At 40.6% G+C, this 17,791-nt stretch overlaps 1 protein-coding gene across 1 annotated transcript in view; it reads right to left on the reverse strand.

Moving 5' to 3' along the window:
* TMEM266 (transmembrane protein 266) overlaps positions 1-17,791 on the reverse strand; it is a 170,471-nt gene that overhangs the window by 78,692 nt on the left and 73,988 nt on the right.

Raw genomic sequence — 17,791 nt, forward strand, 5'->3', positions numbered from 1 at the left:
GTGATGGTATTTGGAAGAAGGACCTCTTGGAGATAATTTGGTTCAGATGAAGTTAGGGTGGGGCTCCCATGATGGTAATAGAATCTTACAAGAAAAGGGAGAGAATGGAGCTGACTCTTTCTACCCACACATAATGAGAAAGGCCACATGAGGACAGAGCAAGAAGGCAGCCATCTACAGCCCAAGGAGAAAGTCCTCACCAGTCACCAGCCCTGGTGGCACCTTGATCTTGGTCTCCCCATCTTCAGAATTCTGAGACAATAAATTTCTGTTGCTTAAGCCACCCAGTCTCTGGTTTTTCATTATGCAGCCCAAGATGACTAAGACAGGTGTCGATTTGCACAGTTGTCTGATTTTCCTCCCTCGTCCTCAGCTGATTGGCTGCAGAAGCAAAGAGGAAGCCAGAAAACAAAGCTCTGTTTTGGACTCTGTCACTGCATGACCTTGACAAGTTCCTTCCACTCTCTGGATTCTGGTGTTCTATTAGAATATTTAGAATAAATGCTTTCTAAGGTCTTTTCCAGCTCTAACATTCTCATATTCTGGGAAATGTAAAAGCACTGAAATGCCATTGAGAGCAAAATAAGTGAATGGTAGGGCAGCTGGGTCACTGGGCACATTCTTGCTGAGGTCCCTGAGGTCTCTTCATTTCCTACAGAAACATTTATGACTATATATAATACTTCCCTTAGTAGTTAAAAAAAAAAAAGAGAGACAATAAGCCTCAAATGGAGTCACTTGTGCTAAACCCCACTGTCAGCAAACCAAGACTTAATACCTAACCTAACTGTAGTTTCAGCCACTTCCAGGAATGTAACCTTTAATCAGTTGATCTGGAATTACCTGGTTATCACTAGAGAGGTAATCTGCCCAATGATATCTCCACCTTCCCCCAAAGGCAGGTGACCTCGCCTGAAACAATCCACTCTTTGCTAAATGACTTCCTTGCCCCACCTCCTCTGTCCACTAAAGTCTTCCCCTTCTTATGGCTCCTCAGATCCCCTTTCTACCTTCTAGAAAGGATGCTGTTGGATTCATGAATCACTGGATAAAGCCAATTACATCTTCATATTTACTTTGTTGAATTTTGTTTTTTTAACAGATTTGGTGGCAGCAATGGAACTGAAGGAGACTTCAGTGACAACGAGGAACACAGGCATGGAACCTATAAGCCTTTTGAGTTCTCTGCATTTCTTGACATTTCTGAAGGCCATGTTCTGAGCTCTCAGTTCTGAGCTCAGACTCTTTGTGTCAAGCTTCCAATATAAATGGCTTTCCAGTCCAAGGAAGGTCAACTTGAGCTAGCAGTTCCATAGTTCCACCTGGAACCCAAACTCCTGGTCCTTGGTTAAATCCACAATTCCTCATTTAACTGGAAGCCCAGTCCTTGATTCCTTCCCCAGATTCCATATTAGGAACTGCTGGTGGCAGTTTGCAGTTCTCCACTTGTTCGGAGTCAGTCCTCAGTCCCCATTCTTCAGGATCTGCTAGTTTAATCCTTTCCCCAATCCCCCTTTCCATGGTGGGAATTGATGGTGGTGCACAGAGGACCATCTCTCAGCCAATCCACAGTAACATCTCTGGCTACTGCTGTTGTCCACAGTCCCATTTCCTCAGTTACTGTCGGTTTCTGTTAATGTGTACACAAAGTAAAGGCTACTGCTAACAGAAGTCATAGAAGTCAAAGGCCACAAAAATTCAAAAGCTTTTGGAGTGATCACCACCAAACACTACTGTGGATAAAATGAGAGTTCCTGTGGCCAGGATTCTCACCTGGCCCTGGTTGACTAGCTCACTGCACACCTGTGGGCAATACATGGCTGTTGACTCTATAAAAAGACCTCCGCCCAGTGCTCTGGGCAGGACACGGTGGCAGGGCTGCAAGGCTGCGGGAGAGAAGAGCAGAGGCTGGAGTGGTGGCAGTGCTGAGGACAGAGGCCTGGAGGATGGTTGTGTGGGATGACTGTGCAGAGAGGCCCAGAGGATGGCTGTGCAGACAGAGGGGCCCAGAGGCAGAGACCGGCTTGCTGCATGCAGACTCGCTCTGAGTGAATGGTATTTTGGTGACTGACCTGCCACCTGGAGAACCCCAAGAACATTTTGCTGTCATATTCTTTGGTTACACTGAATCCATAGAGAACTTGTGTGGGGCTGAAACCCATTGGCAAGACAACTACATTCCTGTGTTAGGGTAAGTTGGTCATATAACAGGTTAGAATGACACTAGGTCACCAACCAACCTCATGAAATTTTCATGCAATGAAATACACTCTAAAACACCACACAATATCCAGCCCAACAGCACATGCCTTGTAGGTATTTGTTTGGCTCTGTGAGACCCAGAGGCTCAGGTAAAAAAGAAAGGGATCCTTAAATTCCAAAGAGTTGAGTGCACTACCTTCCAGCACACTTGTTTATTTTATGTCTAAGAACTACAGCCCTGGAAACAGTAGGTATCTACAAAAAGGACAAAATCTTACTATATAAACCATGTTTTGTATCCTGAAAACTTGGCTTGCTAACTGTCAGGTTGGGGGTTCCAAAACATGGCCAGACAGGAATGTGGGTTTCACCCCTTCTGTGGCTAGGAGTAGCTGGACAGAAAATATGGGTTAAATTCCATTTTCAGTTAGGGTCCTACCAAACTACTTCAGGCCCTCGGGAATTACAAACTAGAATTACAAGGAACATAACAGTTAGATAAGATCATTTAAGAAGTGCACTTAAAAGCAAGGGTTTCCAAGTCAAACAAACAGGATGGGATTTTGGTATGCAGAAGGTTTCAAAGATTTCAAAATTCCAAAATACCTTCATTCAAAGATTCATTGCAAAAGGCTAATGAAAAATTAAAGATATAAAATGTACCTAAAAGACTATCTAAACAAAAACAACATCTATTGCTCCCCTCTATCCTCTTTATTTGAGTACTCATAGTTATAATCCTTTGTCTGAATTGCCTTTCCACTCTGAAGGGACTATTAAATAGTTACCTTCTAAATTAAGACCACCAAGGCTACAGGTGATCCTCTTCAGGAAGGGCAGACAGTCTTGACGGATACGCTCCCCAACCAGGAAGCTGCTGTCCTGGGAGGGAACCAAAGCAGTAAATTTCTTGTGTTAAGCTAATTTTGCAGAATTACCTAGAGGACTGATAGGAAACTTATTGTCTCATCAGGGATGCTTGAGACCACTTAACAGGTCCACGCCCCTAGCCCTTTGTCACATTCCTGAAAAGTCCTTAAAAGGGGGAACCCCCAACCTTTCAGTGCGCTCCTCTCTCTCTCTCTGAGGTTGCCCGCACTTTCTATGTAACTTTAAATAAAACTTTTACTCTGCTTCACTACTATGTCTCTGCCCTTCAATTCTTTGTTGCACCGGGGACAAGAACCAAGGAAAATACAAGACGCCTCTCCCCCAAGTTTGAGCTTGTGACCATGGCTGAGCATTTTGAAACGACTTTGCAACAAGACTGTAAACAAGTTCTGCTTAGTGGCCTTACAGACACTCCCTTACGTGAGGTCCCATGTGGGCCTCATTGTTGACGGGTGTTAGAAAGAGCATAAAACCTAAATGTGATTTTCCCACCAGGAGATTTAAATGGGTGGGCAAAATTGTAACATTTCCAGAATATCTCGCTTGGCTTCTGCGTACATCTGCGTATCAGTCCCAAATAGGCGTTCAGAGGTGGAGAGAAGTATGGCTTTAGTACATTTTCATCATTCCTCGGAGGTGGAGAGAAGTTCATCTCCATATCAATGGGTAGTTACCTGGGCAACCGAGGGCTTGTCTGTATCTGAGAGGGGAGGGGAGTGGAGCCGTTTTTGCTCCTGCTGAAACAGGAAGGAGAGAAGGGCCTGGACTGCAGTTGGTGAGCAATAAACCAATTTTAAACTTTATTTCTCCCTTTGACTGATTTTGTTTTTTAGAGGTATTTTGCCCCAGGATTTCCTCTCCCAAGACTTAAAAAACATTTTAACAGTAAGGTATTAACAAAGGGCCACATGGTGGAAAATATGCCAGCCAGGAAGCTGCTCAGGCTGAGAGTGGGAGTGGGGGAATTGGTAAGGACCTGGCTATACCTGTTCGATTTGAGTGTTTTAAACCTACCAATAAAATTAAGACAAATGTAAGGTAAGGCCTAATATGGTTATAACTGGCTTAGGTAACGTTTGGGAAAGAATGTGAACCCTGTAGTACTCAGCCAATGAGGAGCCAGGGGAGGGACTGGCGTACTAGGGAATAAATTACTGGCGCCAATCTCCCCAGGTGTGCCTGCTCACCAGACACCTGATCTTGCAAGACCGTCATTAAATCCGTGCTCCGCTGTTCTGCTTGTCTCTGTGTCCATTTGTTGAGTTTGACCCGTGAGTGTGTTTCTCACAACAGGTCTCGAAGGGACCTTCTGGTAAACTGCTACTTCCCTTAAACAGCCAAGGGAAACTAAGATTAACAGCAAACCTTGCCAAATTCTGGTAGATACCAGAGCTACATTCTCTACCTTAAAACCCACTCAGAGCCTGCCCGATAAGATCCTGGGAAAACTGGCAGAAGCCAGATCAAGGTGAGAATTCTTACCAGTCAGCTCACCCAGATCTCTCTCTCTAGTATTCACTAGACAGAGGAAAATACATCTTTTACACCCTCTTTGGTGATGTCTCCTGGGTCCACAGGATTGACAAATATGGCAAATACTGACAAATTTACTCTTTGCCTGAGCTGAAAACTGACAAGACAAAAATAATTTTTTTAAAGTAACTCTGCAGTCATAAGTTGGCCAAATTGAAAGCTGATATTCAAAGACTGATAGAAATTTTTTTTTTAGGCCTTCTCCCCTAAGCTAAAATGAAAATATGTACCCAGAGGGAAAGAAAAGCCTACTGAAGCCTTTGTGGAAGGATTTACTAAACATCCCAAAGATAAATAGCTCTAATTCCAGAACATAAAAATCTTTTGATTTCCATTGAAGTCATAAATCTTCCTCATATAAAAAGGCAAATTTAGAAAAGATAATATGGTTGAATGGATGGATCAATCTATGATGTCACTTAAATTCCTTGAGAAATTAAAAACAAATGCCCTTTTCTTACAAATCTTTGCCAGAGTGTAGCTTCAGAAACAATTCAAAGTTCACCTATTCTTTTTGCCAATTCCAAAGTCTCTTCTATTTGTCTCAAAGGGCTTGTAAGTATTGTAAAAGTTATTTGCCTTAGGAAATTAAAGCCCTTCTTGGAGAAACTTGCATTCCTTCCCTGTGTTTTTGAGATGTAAATGTTCTACCTGGTCTTCTCCAGGAACCTGCTTATCTAGGTTATCTCTTTGAAATGAAAACTTTGGGGAGGTAATTCTTATCAGAAGAAAAACATAAGGAAGAAAGGTTATTTGGAACTTCAGCACCTGAAATCTTAAATGTCTTTTTCACAAATATTAACGAAAAGCTTCAGCTGTCTGAGCAGATGACCTTATTTCATTTGCCAGAAACATGATTTGTATCCAAGTTGAAAAAAAAATAAACTAGTGACTTTGGCATTATCAGACCGATCTCGTGGCTATTGTAAAAAGTGAAAATGAGAGCTATAACGCCTCTGTTTACATCTGGCTTTATGTCTGTCTGTCTGTCTGTCTGTCTGTCTGTCTGTCTCTCTCTCTCTCTCTCTCTCTCTCTCTCTCTCTCTCTCTCTCTCTCTCTCTCTCTCTATATATATATATATATATATATGTAAGGGGTAGGTGGGGAAGCGAGCGTGCGCGGTGACTGCAGGGGATGGAGGGCACCAAGCCGGCTTTCCCTAGCGGGGATGGGGAGAAAGGAGAGAGCACGCGAGTGGAGCCCGGCCTCACCGTGAGCAATGAAAAGGTGTCTCAGTCTAGCCTTTCCTTAGACTCATTTTGGTCACATCAGTTTATTCACCCCAGGTGGGGAACATTGCTTCCCCCCAGAGCTACATTTGATTTTTTTTCTACCTGTGGATGGTGTTGCTAAAATTAATTTATAAGAGAGCCCTACTTAATTGGCTTGAATAAAATGAAGCACTTAGATGAATTGAGGATTCTTAGAAATATAATAACCCCAATGCTTTTCAATTTATGTGATCTGAGATAATCTTTGGTAAATACAAAAGCTAGTTTAAGTTTTTTGGCTTACTTAAAGCAGGTATGTCTCTGGAACTATCAACATTGAATATAATATAAACATACAACTTTATTCTACTTAAGTTTATTAGTTAAATAAGTTCATGTTATTTCTGCTACAAAACTTGTCAGCAGGAAAAATAGCTTGGGACTATGGCTGACTAATGTCTCATGAAGTTTTTGTGGGTAATCTAAACATAATTATTGGGAGTAAGTGAATTAAATAATTGAAAGTGGAACAAAAGTTTATAAATGAACTTTTCAACAATGATGAGGTTTTTTAAAACACATCTACTTAAAGTAGTTTCTAAAATCTTTTTAGTAACTTAAAACCTTAGTGTTTTGCTAAACTAAATGATGACTAGTCTTTAAGTATCTAGATCATTTCCAAATAAGATAAAATAGTGAGACATTATTGAACATACATAGGTTTATCCATTTTGGTTTCCTTTCTCAGAGAAACTAAAGATATTTGGGTCTACTAGTAAACATGTTTTGTACCACACTGAAAAACTTACTGAGAGAGCATTTCTAGAAATTATAAAAAGTATTTAAAATTAAGAATTCTAATATATATGATCGATGTTACTAGAACTAATATGGGAAACACCTCTCTATACCAGCAAAGTAGGATGTGTGTGTTTTCAGGATGAGAAGGTATAGAAATGCATTTTTGTTAAGGGAAAAGAAAGTAATTTTGTCATAAAATAGAGGCTGGATATTTCAGAATGCAAAAGAGAAAAAACATAGGCCAAAATCTGAATGTAAAGAAAGTTGTAGAAGGTTTGTAAAGAAGGAATCTTGGGAAAAAGAGTTTTATGAGTGGTCAAGATTAAAATGGCTGAGATAAAAAAAATTTATTTGAATAAAAAAAATAAGTATTAATATCAAAATTAAGTTGGTGCAATATTAGAATTTGTTTTCTCTTTGTCAAAAAGACAGTTTTCTTAGATTATTGGTCTACTCCTGATAAGAGACTGTGAAAGGTTTTTCTTTATCTTTTAAAGTAATATGCCTAAAAAGCTGATACTGTGTTTTATAAAAATAACTTCTTGTGCTTCATGCTGTTGTAATCAGACCTTTGATTACCTATGAAATCAAATTAAAAGTGCTGAGGGTTTTTGTTTTGTTTTACAACTACTTAACTTTCTGTATATGACTGTGAGGTCTTTCCTTGTTACTTTGGCTAAACGGATAACTAAGATTTGTTTCACAGTGACCTGTGATTCTATATAACTAAGTTTTTTTTTCTATCATTAGCATACAGTTACATGAACAACATTATGGTTACTAGACTTCCCCTGTTATCAAGTCCCCACCACATACCCCATTACAGTCACTGTCCATCAGCATAGTAAGATGCTATAGAGTCACTACTTGTCTTCTCTGTGCTATACTGCCTTCCCTGTGTCCCCCATCCCTGCTACATTATACATGCTAATTGTAATGCCCCTTTTCCCCTCTTATCCCTCCCTTCCAACCCATCCTCCCCAGTCCCTTGCCCTTTGGTAACTGTTAGTCCATCCTTGGGTTCTGTGATTCTGCTGCTGTTTTGCTCCTTCAGTTTTTGCTTTGTTCTTATACTCCACAGATGAATGAAATCATTTGGTACTTGTCTTTCTCTGCCTGGCTTATTTCACTGAGCATAATACCCTCTAGCTCCATCCATGTTGTTGCAAATGGTAGGATTTGTTTTCTTCTTATGGCTGAATAATATTCCATTGTGTATATGTTCCACATCTTCTTTATCCATTCATCTACTAATGGACACTTAGGTTGCTTCCATTTCTTGGCTATTGTAAATAGTGCTGCGATAAACATAGGGGTACATCTGTCTTTTTCAAACTAGGTTGCTGCATTCTTAGGGTAAATTCCTAGAAGTGGAATTCCTGGGTCAAATGGTATGTCTATTTTGAGTTTTTTGAGGAACCTCCATACTGCTTTCCAGAATGGTTGAACTAATTTACATTCCCACCAGCAGTGCAGGAGGGTTCCCCTTTCTCCACATCCTCACCAACATTTGTTGTTGTTTGTCTTTTGGATGCTGGCCATCCTTACTGGTGTGAGGTGATACGTCATTGTGGTATTAATATGCATTTCTCTGATGATTAGCGATGTGGAGCATCTTTTCATGTGCCTCTTGGCCATCTGAATTTCTTTGGAGAAGTAACTGTTCAGATTCTCTGCCAGTTTTTTTATTGGCTTATTTGCTTTTTGTTTGTTGAGGTGCGTGAGCTCTTTATATAATGTGGATGTCAACCCCTTATTTGATGTCATTTATGAATATATTCTCCCATACTGTAGGATGTCTTTTTGTTCTACTGATGGTGTCCTTTGCTGTACAGAAGCTTTTCAGCTTGATATAGTCCCCTTGTTCATTTTTGCTTTTGTTTCTCTTGCCCGGGGAGATATGTTCATGAAGAAGTTGCTCATGTTTATGTCAAAGAGATTTTTCCTCTGTTTTTTTCTAAGAAGTTTATGGTTTCATGACTTACATTCAGTTCTTTGATCCATTTTGAATTTACATCTGTGTATGGGGTTAGACAATAATCCAGTTTCATTCTCTTGCATGTAGCTGTCCAGTTTTGCCAACACCGGCTGTTGAAGAGGCTGTCATTTCCCCATTGTATGTCCATGGCTCCTTTATCATATATTAATTGACCATATATGCTTGCATTTGTCTCTGGGCTCTCTGGTCTGTTTCACTGGCCTATGGCTCTGTTCTTGTGCCAGTACCAAATTGTCTTGATTACTGCGGCTTTGTAGTAGAGCTTGAAGTCAGGGAGCGTAATCCCCCTGCTTTATTCTTCCTTCTCAGGATTGCTTTGGCTATTCAGGGTCTTTTGTGGTTCCATATGAATTTTAGAACTATTTGCTCTAGTTTATTGAAGAATGCTGTTGGTATTTTGATAGGGATTGCATTGAATCTGTAGATTGCTTTGGGCAGGATGGCCATTTGACAATATTAATTCTTCCTAGCCAAGAGCATGTGATGAGTTTCCATTTGTTAGTGTCCTCTTTAATTTCTCTCATAAGTGTCTTGTAGTTTTCAGGGTATAGGTCTTTCACTTCCTTGGTTAGGTTTATTCCTAGGTATTTTATTCTTTTTGATGCAATTGTGAATGGAATTGTTTTCCTGATTTCTCTTTCTGCTAGTTAATCATTAGTGTATAGGAATGCAACCAATTTCTATGTAATAATTTTGTATCCTGCAACTTTGCTGAATTCAGATATTAGATCTAGTAGTTTTGGAGTGGATTTTTTAGGGTTTTTTATGTATGATACCATGTCATCTGCAAACAGGGACCGTTTGACTTCTTCCTTACCAATCTTGATGCCTTTTATTTCTTTGTGTTGTCTGATTGCCATGGCCAGGACCTGCAGAACTATGTTGAATAAAAGCGTGGAGAGTGGGCATCCTTGTCTTCTTCCTGATCTTAAAGGAAAAGCTTTCAGCTTCTCACCGTTAAGTATAATGTTGGCTGGGGGTTTGTTATGTTGAGGTACTTGCTCTCTATACCCGTTTTGTTGAGAGTTTTTATCATGAATGAATGCTGAATTTTGTCGAATGCTTTTTCAGCATCTATGGAGATGATCATGTGGTTTTTGTCTTGCTTTTTGTTGATGTGGTGGATGATGTTGATGGATTTTTGAATGTTGTACCATCCTTGCATCCCTGGGAGGAATCCCACTTGGTCATGATGGATGATCTTTTTGATGTATTTTTGAATTTGGTTTGCTAATACTTTGTTGAGTATTTTTGCATCTGTGTTCATCAGGGATATTGGTCTGTAATATTCTTTTTTTGTGGTGTCTTTGCCTGGTGTTGGTATTAGAGTGATGCTGGCCTCATAGAATGAGTTTGGGCGTATTCCCTCATCTTCTACTTTTTGGAAAACTTTAAGGAGGGTGGGTATTAGGTCTTCACTAAATGTTTGATAAAATTCACAGTGAAACTATCTTGTGCAGGAGTTTTGTTCCTAGGTAGTTTTTTGATTACCAATTCAATTTCCTTGCTGGTAGTTGGTCTATTCAGATTTTCTGTTTCTTCCTAGGTCAGCCTTGGAAGGTTGTACTTTTCTGGAAATTTGTCCATTTGTTCTAGGTTATCCAGTTTGTTACCATATAATTTTTCATGATATTCTCTCATAATGTTTGTATTTCTGTGGTTTCCGTAGTGATTTTTCCTTTCTCATTTCTGATTCTGTTCATGTGTAGACTCTCTTTTTTCTTGATAAGTCTGATTAGGGGTTTATCTATTTTGTTTATTTTCTCAAAGAACCAACTCTTGCTTTCATTGATTCTTTCTATTGTTTTATTCTTCTCAATTTTATTTATTTCTGTTCTATTCTTCAATATGTCCCTCCTTCTACTGACTTTGGGCCTCATTTGTTTTTCCTTTCCTAGTTTCATTAATTGTGTGATTAGAATGTTCATTTGGGATTGTTCTTCTTTCCTGAGGTAGGCCTGTATTGCAATATACTTCCCTCTTAGCATGGCCTTAGCTGCATCTCACAGATTTTGTGGTATTGAATTATTGTTGTCATTTTTCTCCATATGTTGCTTGATCTTTGTTTTTATTTGGTCATTGATCCATTGATTATTTAAGAGCATGTTATTAAGCCTCCATGTGTTTGTGGGCTTTTTTGCTTTCTTTGTGTAATTTATTTATAGTTTCATACCTTCCTGATCTGAGAATCTGGTTGGTACAATTTCAATCTTTTTGAATTTTGAGGCTCTTTTTGTGGCCTAGTATGTGATCTTTTCTTGAAAATGTTTCATGTGAACTTGAGAAGAATGTGTATACTGTTGCTCTTGGATGAAGTGTTCTGTAGATGTCCGTTAGGTCCATCTGTTCTAAAACGTTGTTCAGTGCCTCTCTTTACTTATTTTCTGTCTGGTTGATCTGTCCTTCAGAGTGAGTGGTGTGTTGAAATCTCCTAAAATGAATGCATTGCATTCTATTTCCCTCTTTAATTCTGTTAGTATTTGTTTCGCATATGTAGGTGATCCTGTGTTGGGTGCATAGATATTTATAATAGTTATATCCTCTTGTTGGACTGAACCCTCTATCATTATGTAATGTCCTTCTTTATCTCCTGTGACTTTCTTTCTTTTGAAGTCTAATTTGTCTGATACAAGTACTGCAACTCCTGCTTTTTTCTCCCTTTTAGTTGCATGAAATATATTTTTCCATTCCTTTACTTTCAGTCTGTGTATGTCTTTGGGTTTGAAGTGAGTCTCTTGTAGGCAGCATATAGACGGGTCTTGTTTTTTTATCCGTTCAGTGACTCTATGTCTTTTGATTGGTGCATTCAGACTGTTTACATTTAGCATGATTATCAATAGGTATGTACCTATTGCCATTGCAGTCTTTAGATTTGTGGTTATGAGGGTTCAAGGGTAACTTCTTTACTATCTATCAGTCTAATTCAACTCACTTAGTATGCTATTACAAACACAACCTTAAGGTTCTTTCCTTTTCCTCCTTTTTCTTCCTCTTCCATTCTTTATATATTAGGTATCATATTCTGTACTCTTTGTCTATCCCTTGATTGACTTTGGGGGTAGTTGATTTGATTTTTCATCTGCTTACTAATTAATTGTTCTACTTTGGTGTGGTTTTATTTCCCCTGGTGACATCCATTTAGCCTTAGGAATACTTCCATCTATAGCAGTCCCTCCAAAATTCAGTGTAGAGGTGGTTTGTGGGAGGTAAATTCTTTCAGCTTTTGCTTATCTGAAAATTGTTTAATCCATTCTTCAAATTTAAATGATAATCTTGCCGGATAAAGTAATCTTGGTTAGAGGCCCTTCTGCTTCATTGCATTAAATATATCATCCTTCTGGCCTGTAAGGTTTCTGTTGAGAAATCTGATGACAGCCTGATGGGTTTTCCTTTGTATGTGATCTTTTTTCTCTCTCTAGCTGCTTTTAAAAGTCTGTCTTTATCCTTTATCTTTGTGATTTTAATCATTATATGTGTTGATGTTGTCTTCCTTGGGTCGCTTGTGTTGGGAGATCTGTGCACCTCCATGGCTTGAGAGACTATCTCCTTCCCCAGATTGGGGAAGTTTTCAGCAATAGTTCCTCAATAACACTTTCTATCCCTTTTTCTCTCTCTTCTTCTTCTGGTACCCCTATAGTGTGGATATTGTTCTGTTTGGATTGGTCACACAGTTCTCTCAATATTGTTTAATTCTTAGAGATCCTTTTTTCTCTCTGTGCCTCAACTTCTTTGTATTCCTCTTCTCTAATTTCTATTCCATTTACCGTCTCTTCTACGACATCCAATCTGCTTTTAAATCCCTTCATTGTATGTTTCATTTCAGATATGGAATTTCTTAATGATTGAATATCTGACTTAAATTCGTTCCTGATTTCTTGAATATTTTTCTGTACCTCTATGAGCATGTTTAAGATTTTTATTTTAAACTCCCTTTCAGGAAGATTGGTGAGTTCAGTCTCATTGAGCCCTTTTTCTAGGGTTTGGGAGATTTTTGTCTGAACCAGGTTCCTGTGATGTTTCATAATTCTATGTGGTGCCCTCTAGTGCTCAGAAGCCCCAGTCTCTGGAGTTTCTCAGCCCCTAGAGTGAGGTTGGGGGTCTTTAGGGGAGCAGTGCTGGTGCCTGGTGGGAGGAAAGAGCTGTTTCCTGCTTCCTGGCTGCAGCGCCTGTCTCCAGTGTCAGAGCCAGTGGGCTGAGCACACAGGTGTAAGCCTCTGTGCTTTGCATCTCTAGCTGTTCTAGGCGGGGCCTCCCTCCGGCTGGCCTGCCGCCAGCGGAATGACTGCTGGTTTGCGAGCAGGTGCCGGCAGGCCAGGTGGAAGGCCAGCAGGCTGCATGTCATGGGGTGGGAGGGCCTTGGAGCTGAGTAGGCAGCCAGGGGAATGGGGCGCCTGAAGCTCTTTAAAGTTCCTGACCCGCTGGGAAGAGTGCGCCTAGACAACCTTGTCCACCTATCTCTTCTCCCGCGTAGCAAGCTCTGTGCAAACCCCGCCCCATCAGCAGGCCTCTCGCTGCTAGGAAGCCTCTCAGATCGCCTGCCCTTACTTTGTCCCAGGGCGGCCGCATGTGGATCCCTGCCCTCCACAAACAGCTGGGATCTCAGGCTCTCAAGCACTCCGCCTGTCCCAGTTCCCCAACCCCAGCAACCTCCAGAGCACCACACAGTGTAAGTCTGTGGTCCAAAGTAGACCTCCAGGGCTGGGTGTTCGGCAGTTCTAGGCTTCCACCACCTCCCCACTCCATTTCTCTTCCTCCCACCAGTGAGCTGGGGAGGGGGAAGGGCTCGGGTCCCGCCAGATCTAGGCTTTTGTACATTACCCTGTTCCGTGAGGTCAGCTCTGTTCGTGAGGTCTGTATGCAGTCTGGTGCAGCCTTCTTTCCTGTTGCCTTTTTAGGGCTAGTTGTATTAATCATATTTTCACACTGTATGTGGTTGTGGGAGGAATTCTCTGTCTCACCTCTCAGTCCACCATCTTCCCTTCATATGACTAAGTTTTTTTTATTACATTATCATTGATAACACAATCTTATGATGATTTCAAATACACAGCACCGTGGTTCAACATTCACCCATATTATCAAGTCCTCACCACCTACGGTGCAGTCACTTGTCTGTCAACATAGTAAGATGTTATAGAGTCATTAACTGTACTCTCTGTGGTGTACTACGGTCCTTGTGACTAACCTATACTGTGATTGCAAATCAGAGTGCCCCTTAATCCCCTTCTCCCTCTCTCCCCACCCTTCCCTTTGGTAACCACTAATCCCTTCTCAGTGTCTACAAGTCTACTGCTATTTTGTTCCTTCTGTTTTGCTTTGTTTTTATAACTCCACAAATAAGTGAAATCATTCGCTATATGACCAAGTGTTTTTTTGATATGTTTGACAAATATCCCTAAAATCAAATTCTAAATGCAGTTTTTTTAACCTTGAACTTAACTTTGGGATTTTTCCAGAGGGTCCCTTAAACATCTCAAAAGATTTATTCTCTCTCCTCACAAAAAGAGAAATATTAAAGTAATCAGGCTTGATATGTTAAATTACATAGGAAGCATTGTCAAATGAGTAACAAATAAGTAATGTACTGTCAAATAAGCCTTTTTATGTTGTGTTTGTATAGGTATAATTTATAAAAGTTATAGAAATTATCTGAAATTCCTAGAAATCTGAAATGTCTTGGTATGTTATCAACCATAATTTCAATTTTCTTAAAATGTGTATGTTAGAAACAAGCAAATTTCCTTGTCAGTTCCATTATAATGAATATCATCAGACCTTTAACCATGGGCATTTTAAAGTCTTTTATCATTTACAGATAGGTATTGTAATTCTAATGCTTTTGCAAAAGAGTTCCTACAGAAGTGCTTTGTCTTTAAGGGCATTCATGGAAAGGAGTTTAACAAGTACAGGTTTCTGATAACTTTAAGGTCATAAAACTGAACTGGGTAAGAATTTCCAGAACTAGTGGAAAAATTCCATTCAAGGAGAACAAATATTAACTATATGAGACTGAATAAACTGAGGAGGATTTTAATTTTTACATTTTGTTTGAAACACAGCTGACTCTTTAATGTTTTATTTTTCCAGATTTAAGGTAACCTTTTCTCTTAACTATCTATGACTTAAATTTGGTGAAGTATGCTTTTGTAAAAAATGTGGAAACATTTTCTTTTTCTCCCTACCTGATTGCTCCAGGATTCAGAAACTCTTGAGAATTCTCTTCATGGAAATATAGTTAGTTATCTGCATACGTTCATAAGAACCTGTTCTCCATGTAACAGGACACAATTGGAAATGCTGGCTGAATTGCCATGGCTTTGACTGGAATGTCACGTTTGGGAGAGATGTGCATAGACTCAGAGCTCATTATTCTTGCTGCACTTAGGTAAAGAATCAGGCCAAGTTTAATGCAAACAAGGAAATTTTACTTTGACTATCTTTGGGAAAAAATGGGGATGATTGTAGAGAGAAAAATATATTAGTTTCTTGTTCTGTTAATTGTCTTTGAGGTTTTGTTATATACCAGTAAATTGGACTAGATCCTGAATTCTTCTAGTTTCCTCAAATATTTGGCTATGGCTTTCCAAATCAACTTTTTCCATTTTCTCCCACCTTCTGATTTGGAATCACTGAGAACAAAGACTGCCTTTGAATTTCCTTGAATGTAGTGTTCCAGATGGCAGCCAAATTTCAGAGATGGGAAGCTTAGGGACACATATCCTACTTTAAAAGGGTCTCCTTCAGACTCTAGGACCTGCACCCCAGCTGGAGACCTTAGAATCAAACTACCTATGAAGAGAAGTGGCCAACATTAAGGTGGACCGCGTCTTCCCAGGACACTGGATGAAGAATACTTCTTTCCATTTCTCCTTCCCTCTCTGACCATCCTTTTCCTGATTCTTATGCCATCTTTATGATTCTCTGGTCCACCTTTTGCCTTGTTCTGTCTTGGGAAGATATCTAAGGCCATTACAAAGTGGGTTAATCCCATTTTCAAAAAACTGCTTGATTTGCCACAATGCTCGTGATTCTGTAATTCTGTTCATAACACACTTCTCCCTGATATCCAATGCCTCAGTTTCTCTGGAATAAATGCAGACTCCTCTCAAATTTTTCCGGGCTCCCTAACCCTGGGGGGTCCATTTCCCTGTCTCTGGTTTACAACCCCAAATCCAGAGAACTTTGCACCCAGGCCCTGCACAAAGAAAGGGACATGAGGTAAGGGAACCAGAATAAAACCACCTGTGTGGTCTGTAGACCCTTAAGTTTCACTGGCCTCCATGGCTGTCACCATTCTAGTCTTGAGCTACAGATTCAAATCAGAAGTACCAGGAAGCATTCATAATTCAGCATCAGCTTCCTTTGGTAGATCCTTATTTGCATGGTCAGGAGCAAATGTAAATGGGGTTACAATCAGGAGCCTTACTTGTGGAATTCGCTGCTATACCAACAGATGTCCTTGCTGACAGGACAGCACTTGATCATCTTTTAGCTGACTAATGAGGCGTCTTTTGTGGCTACCACCACCTCCTGCACCTGGATTAACACTTCTGGGAAAGTTGAAACTCAGTTATGTAAGATCACTGAGCAAGCCAGGCTTAAGAAGAGGCTCCTTCAACAGGGTTTTCCTTTGACTTAAATATTTGATTTGGATTGTTTTTGGCCTTAGGAATGATGGCTCTAAAATTCACTCCAGACATTGGGAATATGTTGTTTATAAAAATCATAGTAGTCTTTGCAGCATGCTGTATTCTCTCAAATGCTTTAAATGCACATTTACAGCTGTTAACCACCAAGCAAATGATCTCCTGAAGACTGGAATGTCAAAAAAGGAATGAAGAGAATGACCTACTTAAAAAACATGAACCTAAAGTCATGACATGTGACCACCACACAGAGGATCAGCAAAACCTGCAAGAACTTCAGAGCAGTAGCTGGGAGTGGTGCCAATACCTTAACTTTTGATCACAGCTCTCAGTCTGAGAGTCGTGATCAAAAGGGGCAACAGTTCAAAACTGGAGTCACATGCTGAACCCCACATACGCAAACCAAGACTTAATAGGTCTCCTAACTGCAGTTTTGGCCTCTCCCAGGAATGTAACCTTTAACCAGTCAATCTGGAAATACCCAGTCAGATGATCTGCCCAATGAGATCCCCACCTTCCTCCAAGGGAAGGTGATCTTGCCCCAAACAATCCACTCTTTGCTGGAATAACTTCCTTTACTCACCTCCTCTGCCTATAAAAGTCTTCCATTTTGTATAGCTCCTCAGAGCTCCATTCTGTCTGCTAGATAGCATGTTGTCTGATTTATGAATCGCTGAATAAAGCCATTCAGGGAAAATACAAGTTCCTATGGGAGGACCCTCACATGACCCTAAACTACTTGGTGATGTAACTGGCCTACTGCTAGGCTACTGCTTCCACACCTGAGGCAATAAGCTCTTATTGACTGAGTCACTATATAAAGAGCTCTGCCCCGTGACTGGGTGGAGGCAGAGAGGAAGGAGGATTACAGCTGAAGACTGTTGGATGGAGGTGTGATTCTAGTGCTCAACTTATCACCAGGAGAATAAAGCCTGGTATAAACCCTTTTAACCCCAAGAACAGTTCCATTGTCATTTCTCATTTTCACTGAATCCATAGTGAACTTGCCCAGGGCTGTGTTCTTGCCAATGGGTTTCAGCCCCGGGCAGGTTCGCTATGGATTCAGTGTGACCAAAGAAAATGACAGCAAAACGTTCTTGGGGTGAAAGGGTTACACCCAACTTTATTTCCAGGTGGCAGGTCAGTCACTAGCATCCCGTTCACTCAGAGCGAGTCTGCATGCAGCAAGCCGGTCTCTGCAAGCCGGTCTCTGCCTCTGGGCCCCTCTGTCTGCACAGCCATCCTCTGGGCCTCTCTGCACAGTTGTCCTGCACAGCCGTCCTCTGGGCCTCTGTCCTCGGCGCTGCCACCACTCCAGCCTCTGCTCTGCTCTCCTGCAGCCTTGCAGCCCTGCCACCGTGTGGTGTCCAGCGCACTGGACAGAGCTCTTTTTATAGAGTCAACAGCCATGTATGGCCCACAGGTGTGCAGTGAGGTAGTCCAGGGCCAGGTGAGAATCCTGGCCACAGGAACTCTCATTTTATCCACAGCTGAAACCCTCAGGCAA

This window comes from Manis javanica, chromosome 8 (assembly GCF_040802235.1).
Source record: "Manis javanica isolate MJ-LG chromosome 8, MJ_LKY, whole genome shotgun sequence".
NCBI lineage: Eukaryota > Metazoa > Chordata > Mammalia > Pholidota > Manidae > Manis > Manis javanica.